Source organism: Harmonia axyridis, chromosome 5 (genome assembly GCF_914767665.1).
Source record: "Harmonia axyridis chromosome 5, icHarAxyr1.1, whole genome shotgun sequence".
NCBI classification, from domain to species: domain Eukaryota; kingdom Metazoa; phylum Arthropoda; class Insecta; order Coleoptera; family Coccinellidae; genus Harmonia; species Harmonia axyridis.
The window spans coordinates 16,476,947-16,490,462 of NC_059505.1; the positions used below are offsets into that span (position 1 = coordinate 16,476,947).

Sequence of the window (13,516 nt, forward strand, 5' to 3'; positions counted from 1 at the left end):
CCGAAAGAGATGAATTATCATTACATAGGGGAAATGCGGACAAAATGAACTTTTAAATTGTTTCAAAAGTGGTGCCGTAAAGCTAGGGGTTTCACAGTGATTCAGTTTCTGCTAGTGATGATGGCAATCCTGCGAAGAAATTGACATCCTACTATCTGTTTTATTGGTGCAATAGCTACAAATGTGTTGGTTGAATTTTTTTGTTCGCTTGGTTTCTGAATTGCTTCTGGAGACTGTCATTACGATATTCGTTTGTTTTTTAATGTATTCTTGTTGGTAATGTGATGACGTGATACTATGTATAAGTTTTAAGATGAATATTAGTTTTGTTTTGAAATTATGCTTCAATATCTCAAAAATTATGTATTGGACAGAATGACATACCATACTGGTGCACAGTATGTCATTTTGTCCGATACATGTCAAGAAAATATATTTTTGGAAATAATATGGAATTTTCATGATTGATTTTCACGTGGAACTAATGAACTCATTTTCATGTTATTTTTTAACTCCTTTTGCACGTACCATACGTGATATAACGTGAAATTCTGGTATGTATCTTATAAAAAAAACGATATCCTTTCCTAATGAAATTCTTTCACCACTTCCTCGGTGACAAGGCATAAGAAAGCCAGAAGCTCGCAAATGCAAGTTAACGCCTTATTTTGACAAAAACAACATTTCACCCAGGAAGAAGAAACAAGAAATTACTGAAACATCATTCAATGATAAAAAAAACCTTGTGATAAAAAAACAAGGTCGTTGAAAAATAAAAAAGTCGTTGACGATGAAGAATTTTACACTGAACCGTGTTAAATTAACAATAAAAATGAAGATGTCGATGACTGCCCCTGCATTTATTGCAATGATGTTTTTTTTCGTTTCATACCTGGTGAGTAGGTGAGCAGGTGAGCATGGGCTTATACGTAATATGCTACTGTCTCGAGAACCAAAACCTTCATATTTTCGAACTTTGCATTCAAATATTATGTTTGTCATTATGTATATTTCTAGTATGTCATTTTGTCCTTAGTATACGGACAAAATGGATTTTGTTAGAAGTCAAAATAATTTCTAATATCTTTTATTTGTGTAGTTTGATTCAATATTCAGCTTATAATACTTGAAAACAATTAACCAAAGTTAGTATTTAGCACCAAAATTGGAGTATTATTGTAATAACTAAAAATATTTGATTGAAAAATAAAACAGTAGGTATGTCATTTTGTCCAAATTTCCCCTAAGCTCTATATTTTCAAACTACACAGGAATCAATACATGAACATTAAGCTGTCTTGAAGTCATCCATCTGAAACATGCCACCGTCAAAATGTTCCGAAACAATATAACGGAAATCAAGAAATCCATTCAACTCACTCAGACAAAGGAAATCTTCTGTGAATTCAGTTTCCACTTTGCTGGATAAGCTAGAGAATGTCAATTACTGACCGGCCGTTCTCAGCACAGGAACTTCAATTGTTACGTCCGTTGTTCCGCAAATACATCACGATAACAAACACCCAGCCTACGAAAAAGTACTTGGACACAAAATACGCGAATACCTAATTAGTATTCAGTTACCTAGACCGATCCGCGAATGGGAACGAACTGAAACAACCATAGAATAAAAAGATCATTTCTCGTTGTGATAAAGTGTGGGTGAATAAATTACTTCGTCTGACCTATTTTGGTAATACGATTATGGTTCATTTTCGAATTATGGAAATTATTCAAGATGAGGATGGAACTTGAGACAGGATATTTCATCATAACCGCGTAGTTCGTAGTTTTCTTTCCAGAAGTATGTACGACCAAAAAAAAAGCACTTTAAATTTGATACTATGCGTATTGAAATATCACGGTAGACTTGAAACCAGGATCTATGTGTCAAGAATTTCACTCTTGAAACGGAATATAATATAATCAAAATCAGTCCCGCACAGAAAGGTTTGGAAACAATATTTTTTCCGAAAAGATTTTATTTACTCATGCATAACAAATATTCAAAGGTATCGTCAAAATCGAATAAGTAGAACGCAATATATTGAGATCCTGAAATTTCAAGTTATTTTTATGTAGGAGTAGGAACGGTCAAAAGTGCCTAAATAAAAGAACTCACTACTCGATCCAACAATTCCTATTAATTAAGTTTCATCAACATCAGACTTGAAAATATCAAAATTATACATTTGCGTATGATCAACACGTACCTGTCATCTGGAAAATCTGATTTTTGCATGATATCGAAAATGTGCGGCACACAGACAGATATGAAACCTGAGTTGTTCAAGATGATCAGAAATGCATTTTGCTACAGACAGACAGATGGACAGACATATATGAAACCTGAGTTATTCAGGATGGCCAGAAATGCATTTTGCGAGTGGAACTTGTGCAATAAGAAACCGCAATGTTTTCATTGTCATCGATAGACTAGGAAGGAACTCTACCAATGAAAAATTTTCTACCTTTTATTAACGGCTATAAAAGTGTGAATAAAAGGTAGGTATGATAGTTGCAACGTGGTTTAAGTTTCTGGTTGTGAGAAATGATAAGTCTTAGATACAAATCCAGAAGCGCATATTTTTTTCATCACAAGGCTTACCATTTTCTCATTTCACATTCCTAAGCAAATTTCTATAGATGTACCGTCATTAGTCATCCACGATTCACTAATTTGAAGAACCTATTCCGTGAAATTAAAAATAAAAAATGGTTCCAGTCTGACAACCACTGTTTTGAGATACAGGATGATGAAACTGTTTCTGCTGAGAATACATCAGTCGATAACTTCTGATTAAGTTATTTTTCTCAATAAAATTTTGTACAAGTGGCATACACGCTCTCTTAATCGTGAATAGATGGGGAAAATATTCCAGGAACTTATTAAAAAGTATATTAATTTTTGCTGACAATATTCACCCTGTATAACATTTGTTGAAATAAATGTATTGGGTGGAAGCCTGCATATATAACCTGGTGAATGCACTGATTAGATTTTGTTTTGCCAATTTTCAGAATATTATTTAAGCTTTATTAAGTCAACTGTAGGTAGCTCTATCAACAAATTATGACAGATTCTTGTTATTTCAAATATTTGAATTTATTCTAGTGAACGTTTTATGAATATTCCACTGCAGATGTACCGAATGGAGATGACTTTTCACTGTTTTCTTCTTGAAATTCCTAGGAAATACTAATATTCGCAAGATGATCATTTCTTGCACTTTTCTTTTCTTGCACGATGAACTTCAAATTATACAAGATGTAATATAGAAACAACTAGTTCATTAAAATTCAGTTACCTTTGTTTTCTTATATTAAGGCCTTACACGAAAAAAATTTTGAAAACCTTCAGTGCTATCGTATTTATCCTGTCATTAGTGGATTTTATATTTTCTTTCGCCACAGTAACATTCTGTACATTTATTTTTCAACGGGTTGATAAAATACATATTACAAACGTTTATTTTACATAGGAAACTGATCCTTGGAGTTTATCTGTTGATTTGATACCCGATACATCAATCAAATTCAAATCAAAATCAATGGAAAAAAGATCGAAATGAAAAGTATGACATTGCGGCACCGCCACGAAATAAAACTAATATTCTCAATTTGGTCGAATGTCATTGCATTAAAAAATTGAAGAGTGCATACACCATGTTTTCAGACATCTTGATGTCAACTAAAAATAATCAGGAAAATGATATTATTTCCATGGTTCATAACCCTTTTAATTCAATGAATAAAAATTAACTCCGCAATGTCCACGTGTTAAAAACGAAAATAAAATATGTATTTGTGACGTATATGGAGTTCGATGTCCATTAGATAATTTTCCATGACATTATTATTCAGCTTGCTACTCCGACTGTTGAATCATATTTTCTGCAATTTACCGTACGCACTGGAGGCTAAATGGAAAAATGTTCGTCTGAAATATAATTTTTCATCATCGTTACCCCTTCAGAATGAACTGTTGCCACTAGAATATTTAAGTATTCAAGCATCACGGTTCGAAATTAATGAGTTATTACATTTTCATCAGTGGTTACAGTCCAGAGAATGAAGTATTAATTTCCAATTTCCGATAGCAGATTAGTTTCCGGTTTTTCTCAATTTCGTTCGTAATAATCACGCAAAATCGACACGATGTGTGTTTCAATAATTCGCTTCATGAAAATCTCCGGAATGCTCGTGGAAATTCATGTTTGCTACATAATGACATTCATCATTGTTATCTGGTGGAAAACATCGCAGAGAACAGACGTCAGAGCAACTGTAAGGTTCCTTTCACACGGTGAGACGTACGGCTCTCGCAAATGAGCGAGAGCGTTTTTCGCCCATACATGCAATCCTTTCACACGGTGAGACGTACGGCTCTCGCTCATAAGCGAGATCCTTTTCCGGTTCTACATTCAACTTTTGTGAGATTTTATTATCGCGGTGTCACACATGTGTGCCGTTGGAGAAAAATTAAGGAAACAACTTGTTGTATTTTTGGATATGTTCGTATGAAATACATAAACAAATGATTGAATGTTGAATATGAATCATTTCATATCTTCATTCATTCAAAAATTTATTTATGGAAAAAACGAAATATACGAATACTGTTTTTAGTTTCATAAGGAGATTAATATTCTACGAAGAAGATATATATCTCCCTTTTGAAAAATATACCTACTCAGCCTTGATATAAGTAAAACTTCAAGTTCATATTGAAAATCTGCATCCGATGTCCCCCCTGAAAACTAAGAAACTTTCATTTGAATTTTTTTTGAATAGACTATTCTTAGTTATTCATTTTATTATATTATTTATATTATTATAGGGGATCTTTCAGAATGGGTCTCCATGTATATAATTATTCTTTGTATGTTCATTTCATTGAATTTCTCCTAATTGACTGGACGGATTTCGATGAAATTTTGTATGTATGTTCGAGTGGATTCGAGAATGGGTTTGGATCCACGTTGTCTTCATAATGTTTCTCTGATTAATTTTCATTCAATCCGAATTTTTTTTGCCGAATCCACTTGAACATACAAAAATCAAAATCCGTCCAACCGTTTAGGAGAAGTCTAGTCAAATACATACTGTACAGGACAACCTCTGTCAGGACCGCTAGTATTATCTTGCTGGGTAGGCAGATCAATACTTGTGGTACCTACTTACTCAAAATTATCCCTATTCAAGTTTTTTCAGAGCTATATAATTCATTATTTACTTTGTCAGTTCCGATGCTATGTATGATATTCATCTGTAGACGGTAGCTGACTATTCGAAGAATTCTCTACAATAGGTATTTAACCTGGTTGGAATAAATAAATTCAATTTCAACCTACCATATTTTGGTCGCGACTCCTCTTTTCGAATATGAATTCATTTCTCAGATTCCTTTTTTTTTTCAATTTAAATTAACGTGTCTCGACATATGGTACAATGTACTATTCCATTTCAGGTAATAATTTTCATGAAATATTTACGAGTATATACAGAAAAGGAAACGTTGTAGTAAAATTACATCAATCAAATATGATTGTACAATTGACATTCTTTTAGAAATTTTAATATTGCTGAGCTGAGATTGTCCTTTAAATTTTTCGAATCATGAATTTTCCCTAAACTGATTCAAAAGAATTTTCAAGTTCCGTTTTTCCTCTAAGAAATTTTTTTGAGAATGAAGAATATACAGTGTTTCTATCACCTATTATTCTAGTGGAGGCGGAAGAGATTCGTTTGAAATCTTAAATATTCCATCCTATTGTTTCTGACTAAATTACATCTCATTCGGTACTTTGAATTTCTACATATGGCCTTTGTATTGATCAAGCTTGAAATGCCGCCTCTGAATTTTGTCCGAGGCGAACTCCTACCCTGCCTACTGCCTAGCGACGGCCCTCCTATACAAGCGCTCTGGTCGAGATGCATGAGACGTGACGGCTCTCGCCCATGAGCTGTGACAGCTCATGGCTCATCGTGTGAAAGCGCCGTTGTACTCATTGCATTTCGATCCTTCGATGTCACTCTCGCTCATAAGCGAGAGCCGTACGTCCCACCGTGTGAAAGAAGCTCTCGCCCATGAGACGTGATGGCTTATAGCTCATCGTTGTAGTCTTTGCATTTCGATCTGTTGGGTCTGCCTCTCGCTCAAGAGCGAGAGACGTACAGCACACCGTGTGAAAGGAACCTAAATCGGCATACGAGATAATTTTAAAAGGTTATTCACAGAAGAAATAAATATTATTTAAACCTCATATGATTACATACAGGGTGTTTCACCATTGACCTCTATTACGGATGAGCACTGAAATTTTCGAATTTTTTCTACACAGAATAAAGAACTATTGGAGCTACATTGTGATATTGTTTTATCGAAATATAAAGGGTGCACCAAAAAAGTGTAAATAACCGAACATATGTTTTTTTTCTTATGGATATCCTTTTTTTTTTTGAGTTTTCAGATTATATGGAAAAAATGAACCCAAGGTTGTTCCATGTTTGATATGCATAAAACTTTCCATTTTTGAGATATTTCGATTTTTCATGAATTGAAGGGTGTAGAAAAACTCTGGGGAATCCGATATGAATTAATTTATTTGAATAAGAATTTGTAAATGAAACCTTATAACGCTATTTGCTATTATACTATGTTTCGACGTAGATTCTGACTAATAAAAAATGTGTTTTTAGGTTTAGTCGTGGCTGACTTTGACATTGAAATCGAAACACCCTGTATGTTCAATTGCACTTTTCATTAACGGAGGAGAAACATTGATATGTATTTCAGAGTTATTAACATTGGAATGAAGCTTTTTTTTAAATTTGAAGATTTTTTCGGATTTAGGACAAATTTTCTGGGAAAAATACGAAAAAGATATACATTGAAGCAATGTAGAATTCATAGAGTTGCACAAGTTTGACTTGAATGTTTGAGATTGACTTGAAATCAAGTTCATCTTTCTGATAAATGATTCAAGACAATTCAAACTGGGTAATGGTTACAGATTTGAAAATTCAAAATGTTTATCAAACTAGTTTGAAAAATAATTTATTCAGTAGATAAACCTTGAATGAGTAAAATATTTATGTTAAATATGGTAAGTACCTACATTAATTTGAAGCGAAAAGAAAATACATTATTCATTTTTTTTAATCACCTCCAACTTGTCACCTCAAAATTCTTCGTGAAAAGTAAAGTTCTTACTTCAATTCTTCTTACAACTGCCACTAGCGCCCCCTGCTAATAAATATTACAAGTACAATAAAACAAACCGCATATTTTTAACTTTGAGAATAAAGAACCGGTTCAGCTTTTTTGACAATTTTGGATCCAAAGTTTTATGTTGTTACTACCACAAATACTACTTTTTTCATATCGTGATGCTTTCTGGCCTCTCTGCGAAAATTCTACTTCATAAAAATTTTTGTGGCTCTTTATCGTTGAAGAACTTGTTCCACTATTGGCATTTTATACTGTTGTTCTTTATTTTTACGTAATATGCACATTCCAATTCTCATTGTTCTGGAATCGCTTGCCGCAACATCAAAAAAATTTGAGTATTTCTTTTTTTTTGTTGATTAATTTTACCTCGTCTACAAATTTTTTTCTCATAGTTTTTGAGGAGGAGGGTTTCATTACAATCAGACTCAATTTGTTCTGGTACGTATTCCGAGCTGCATAAACTACATGAAAAAGTTCAGCTTCAGACATTTCGAGTTCAGACACAATGCACAACAAACACACTTTGAAAAAAACGAAACAAGCCAAGCGTATCCTTCTAATTATGAACTAAAACTAATTTGCGGAGTAGCAGAGTACAGGTTCAGACACGTTGCGCAATATGATATTTAAACTTCAAACTATTTGAAGGAGTATGATTTCAACCCAAACCTAAAGATACAGAAATAAATTCAAGTCAAACTTTTTGACAAAAAAAGTTTTATTTTCAAGTCAAGTCAAGTTTGTGAGTAAAATCAAACTAGTTTGACTCGAATGCATCTCTAAGAATTCAACATCGAATCGAATTATGAAGGAAAAAATACTGGGTGTTGGTATCATTCCTGGTGAAACCAGAAGTCGAACGAAGAATTCATCTCTCCCAACATAGCTCAAATATAAAATTTCAATAGTTCATCTTGATTATTTCTCCAATATATACGAGTAATTAGTAATATAACCAACGGTCTTCGCAAATCACCTTGTATTGGGTTTTCCTATAAAAATCAAAATCAGTTGTAATTTGTATTATTTCTTGACCTTTCGAATGTCATTTGTAGATTATGCCATTTAATTATAAAAAGATCGAAGAATTGAATTCAACGATCATTTTTCTTCAAAGCGAAGCATACTAATACAACCGTTAAATAAATAAGAGCCTACATCTGAAGTTAAATTCGCAATTCATTTATAAAACCCAGCCAAGTTCATGAAATTCAAATCGTGATGTAGAGTTCAATTAACCCTATTCAAATTCGTTATTCATATTCGAACAAATCAATATGACTTCGTAGTGAGAGAACTTTGTTGGAGAACATCTTCCCTCGGTGACTGTATAATGAATTATGAGTACAGGAAATTTGATTTGGTGTTAGTAAATAATAACCAAGAACCGCAGGAGAATTTGATGGAATGTTATTAATAAATCGACTTCACGTCAGTGTTTTACTCTTTTTTTTTCATGCTTCACTCAAGAAAGGTGCTTATTTCAGAAGAAATGAAAGAATGCTTTTTTCTCGAAATTTGTATGAAGAATTCAAAATTGATATTTATTTTCATGAACAGAAGAGGCTCGTACGCAGTGTCCAACTGGAAACCAAGGTCCACACCCGGCAAATTTTTCTCGTGATAGATCACATCCATGAATTGTTTTATATGACTCCGAAAGAAATACAGCAGTCCTACTCAACAAACCGAACAAATTGTAATAATAATAATAATAATAGAGTTTATTTTCGGTAAATAAACAAAATACATCACTGAGGTATAAAACATTATTACCTGTATGTGATATGAAATACAATATAAATTCTTAAATTAGTTCCATGCAAAAATTATTGGGTAAAAAAAAATTTAAAAATTTCATTCATTAATAAAATCACAAAAATAACCACTTATATTGTCCATGAAGGCAGAGTTTGAAAGAAAAGATAAATAATAACTAAAGCAAACAAAACTCAGAAAAAAAAAACCGAAAACAGGGCGAAAGTTTTTGCACTGATTAAATTTGTTGGGTAGGTATATTATTTTATATTCACACTCGACACATTATGAGGCAAGAATGCGTGTCATAAATGTCATTTAAGGGTGTAGTTTGTCTCAATTCAATTCAAAGTTATTCTTAATCGTGTTATATCGTGTCTAAATCGGTTCTGAAATTTCTGTCACAGTTGAAGGTAGGTATTTGTCATAATTCATGTTTTGATAGTTTTTCAATTATTATTTATTGTATTATTGATTATTTCCCTAGTTTCACCAGTCAACCAAGCTTTCATTCGTTTTTTGAACTTTCCTATGCTTTTTATATTTTTTAGGTGATCAGGGACAACATTCAAAATTTTTGGTGCTAGGTCTAACTTCTTTGTCCTATACTTTTTTTGCATCTAGGGAGCAGGTATGTATGATCTTTTCCTCTGGTTATATATTCATGATGCAACGTACTGACGTGTATTTTCTTTGACATAATGTTTGTGAGAATTTTCAGAGCATATAATTGTCTAACATCTTGTACTTCAGAGATCTTGAATAACTGCTGGCTGGAAAAACGTGCGCTTTTTTTTATATATTATTTTTAAGATCCATTTCTGGATAACTTCCAAGGGCTTTATGTGGTTGTTGTAAGCACCACCCCATCCAACTATGCCGTAGCTGATTTGAGATTCTATTAGGGCTTGGTAAAAATTCAAATATTTTATGGAGTTTATATAATAACGAAGGTACCTAAACTTGAAGAGAAGGCCTCTTATCTTGTTAACAAGATTTTTCACATGTTGGTCCCATCTCAATTGACTGTCAATCGTGATTCCCAAATATTTAATATATTTCGTTTCAGCTATGCAGATCTCATTGTCAATGTTTAGGTCTCCGAAAGTTGGAAGACTTTGTTTGCTGGAACCAAAGACCATATATTTTGTCTTTTCAGTGTTCAAGGTTAGTTTATTGTTTTTAAACCATTTTATTGTTTCAGCAAACTTCGATCTTACGTTCTCCTTCAATTCTTCCCATGTATTTCCTTGGTATCGAATAACCCCATCATCAGCAAAACAAATTGCTTCTTGAGATTCCTTCATTTTTAGAAAGCTGTTTATGTAGATGAGGAATAAAATAGGTCCTAATACAGTACCCTGCGGAACTCCGTACTCTACTGTTTCCTCTTTACTCTTGGAATGCCCAATTTCTACAACCTGTTTTCTGTTTGACAAGTAGCTTTTTAGCAATTTATATATTGGTCCTCTAAATCCACAATTTTTCAACTTCTTGAGCAAACGAATATGGCATACAGTATCGAATGCCTTACATAAATCGATAAAAATACACAGCGTAGGAATCTTTTCATCCAGACATTCATACAACCTACCTGTTAGTTGTCTTATCGCATCTTCTGTAGATTTCCCTTCAGTGAATCCATATTGTTTTTCATCGATAATATGATATTTCTTCAGATAGTTCACTATACGTTTTTTTATGGTCTTTTCAACTATCTTTGCCAGATTTGATATCAGGGAGATGGGTCTGTAGTTCGTGATCTGTGAACGGTCGCCGCTTTTATATATTGGCCTAATTATACCTAATTTGAATGCATCAGGAAAACATCCATTTTCAAAACAGCTATTTACTAGATATGTCAAAGGTTCAGATATTTCTGATTTAATTTCTTTTAGAGTTTCAGATCTTATAGAATCGTGCCCTGCAGCCTTTCCGGATTTCAGCTGACTTATGGTATCCTGTATCTCCATTGGGTCTACAGGAGTCAAGTAAAATGAATTGCACTGTGAAATGTCAACTTCCTCGAATTCATTGGAAGAATCAATTTTTTCAGCATATAATTTTCCCACACCAGTGAAATACTCATTAAATTTATTCGCTATCTCCTTTTCCTCCCGAATAAGAGTTCCCTCACATTTGATATGTTCGATTTCCATTTTTTGTTCATTGGAATTCCCGCAAATACCATTCATGCAGTTCCATATAGCCTTCGACTCGCTTTGACTGTTTTTTATTATTTCTTGTAGATAATTTTTTTTTTGAAGTATTTATAAGTTTTTGAATTTAATTTTTGATTCTAGTATATTCCGATTTTAAGTTTGTATCATTTGGACTCTTTTTCAGCTGTATATAGAGGTTATTTTTTTTGTTAATCGCTTTCAGCAAAGAGGGTGCGATCCACTTTTTGCGAGTTTGCTCATTTTTTTTAACCTTCACGAAATGTGTGTTTCTATTTAAATGTTCCATCAGTTTTTCAATAAAAAAGTTAGTCATATTGTTAACATTTTTCTGTTCATACATTAGTGACCATGTTTCTTTACGTAGATTTTCTCGTAATTTCGAATAGTTAATATATTTTCTCACTTTCCGTTCCGCCTTTTTATGAAATAATGTTTTATCCCCTGACTCAAAAGTTACCATAATTGGAAAGTGATCTGTAATTAGATAATGCAAAATATATCCTTTTATGTGTTGTAATCGATTTTCAAGGTTGACGTCTTTAAGGAATATATGATCAATACAAGTGTTTCCTCCAGGCCTAGTTATTTCATTTATAACAGACATGTATCCGAATGTACACATCATGTTTTTATATTCTTCAACAAACTCATCATCTGCTAATAAATTAATATTCATATCTCCAACTATCATATGTGTTTTAACCTGGCATTTACTTTCTAAATAATCAAAAATATTTGTATTAAAGGTATGCACACACGTTTGAGGCGATCTATAAATAGCAGTCAGTGTAAGGCTATTATCCCCGGCTATATTTATTTCTACGGACTTGTTTTCACCTAAAGTTATTATATTGTGTGTACATTCTATATCCTTTCTTATGTATACTAACACACCGTCATTTTTATTCAATGTTCCGTTGCTATAAATTGTTCGGTATCCACTTAAGTTGAAAATTTCTGAATTATTTATTTGGAATGTTTCAGATAGTACTATTATATCGAACTTTACTGTGAGGTAGTCAAGCAAGATTAGTAACTCATCAAGATTTTTTGCAATGCTTCTAATATTCAAATGTAATATATTAATTTTTCCAAGCTTACGTGTTTGAATGTGTGAATATCTTCTATTATCCCCGTTTCATATTGAACATCTTGATAGTCTCTTATATATGGATTCATTTTACTGGTTCAATCAATTTAACTCAAACAAAACAATAAAAGAAATAATGAACAGTCAACTTAAGATCTTGTAGATCCATTCCTTAGTTCCCTACCTGGTTTGGGAACCTTTTTAAGTGGTGATTTCTTCTTGAGGACTTTGTTAGTTCTTAAAACTCTATGTGAACCAGTGAAATTGGGAGTTGGTGCACTTGGGCCTGCTGTAGCTGTACTGCTAATTTCCACATTGTCCTCTACAGTCTCCCAACCTGCTTCATCAACCTCTTGATTCTCTTCGTATAGTATATGTTGTCGTGAACTCTCTGAGGCTGAAGGTGTTGAGGGCGCACTACACGTCTTCTTTTCCTGGGGGGAGTTCAGTAGATCATCGACCGTATATTCTTTTGTGCCAACTATGAGGCGGTTACCACGTATGTAGGATTTGACCGATGTATTCTTTCTTGCCTGGAGAAGATTTGTTCTCAATATTTTGAACTCTCTGCGTTGATTTTCCGTTAGATCATTCGATAAGCTGACAGATGTTCCCTTCAATTGCTTGGCCTTAGAGAAGATGACTTTTTTCTTCAGGTTCGAAGTCAATTCTAGCTTGATTGGCGAATATTCCGTTTTTCCTAACCTATAGCAATCGTTAATATCAGTCTCAGTAAGATCAATCTTCAACAGTTTACGCAACTCTTCACAAACCAACTTGGGTGTGGTCTTGCCCACTGGTTTACTTAATCCAAAAATTATTAAGTTGTTCCTCCTATTGGCTCTTTCAGAATATTCAAGTTTTTCCTTGAAGGTAAGATTTTCTTCCTCCAAATGACCTATTCTGCTTTTCAGTGAATGGATCTCCAGTACGAGTCTTGCCTCAGCAGCTGCGATCGAGCTTTTCACCTCCTTCTTGCTGTCGACTATTTCTTCATACAATCGTTTCAGTGTGTAATCCGCCGTAGTATCCGATTTACCCTTGTCTTGCATAATCACAAATTAGATACAACGGGTGTGTTACCCTTTAGGAGGTTCCGCTCTCGTTATTTTGCGCCGAATCGATACACGAATTCGATCCAAAATGGATTCTTTGTTGTATTTAATATTTTATTCAGGGAGTTTTTTCTTCCTTTCTTATTTCTGCCTATGTAGTGACTAATGGTGAAAAGAATTCAATCACAATGCCTTC

At 33.4% G+C, this 13,516-nt stretch overlaps 1 protein-coding gene across 11 annotated transcripts in view; it reads right to left on the reverse strand.

Annotated features, from left to right (window-relative positions):
* LOC123679837 (rap guanine nucleotide exchange factor 4) overlaps positions 1-13,516 on the reverse strand; it is a 697,170-nt gene that overhangs the window by 480,882 nt on the left and 202,772 nt on the right. Inside the window, exon 1 of one of the 11 annotated variants that reach the window (XM_045617365.1) lies at positions 1,381-1,593. The exons of the other annotated variants lie outside the window; for them this stretch is intronic. The gene's annotated coding sequence lies outside the window, so the exon portion shown is untranslated. Of the gene's footprint in view, positions 1-1,380; positions 1,594-13,516 lie in introns of those variants that run through there. 11 annotated transcript variants of the gene reach the window in all.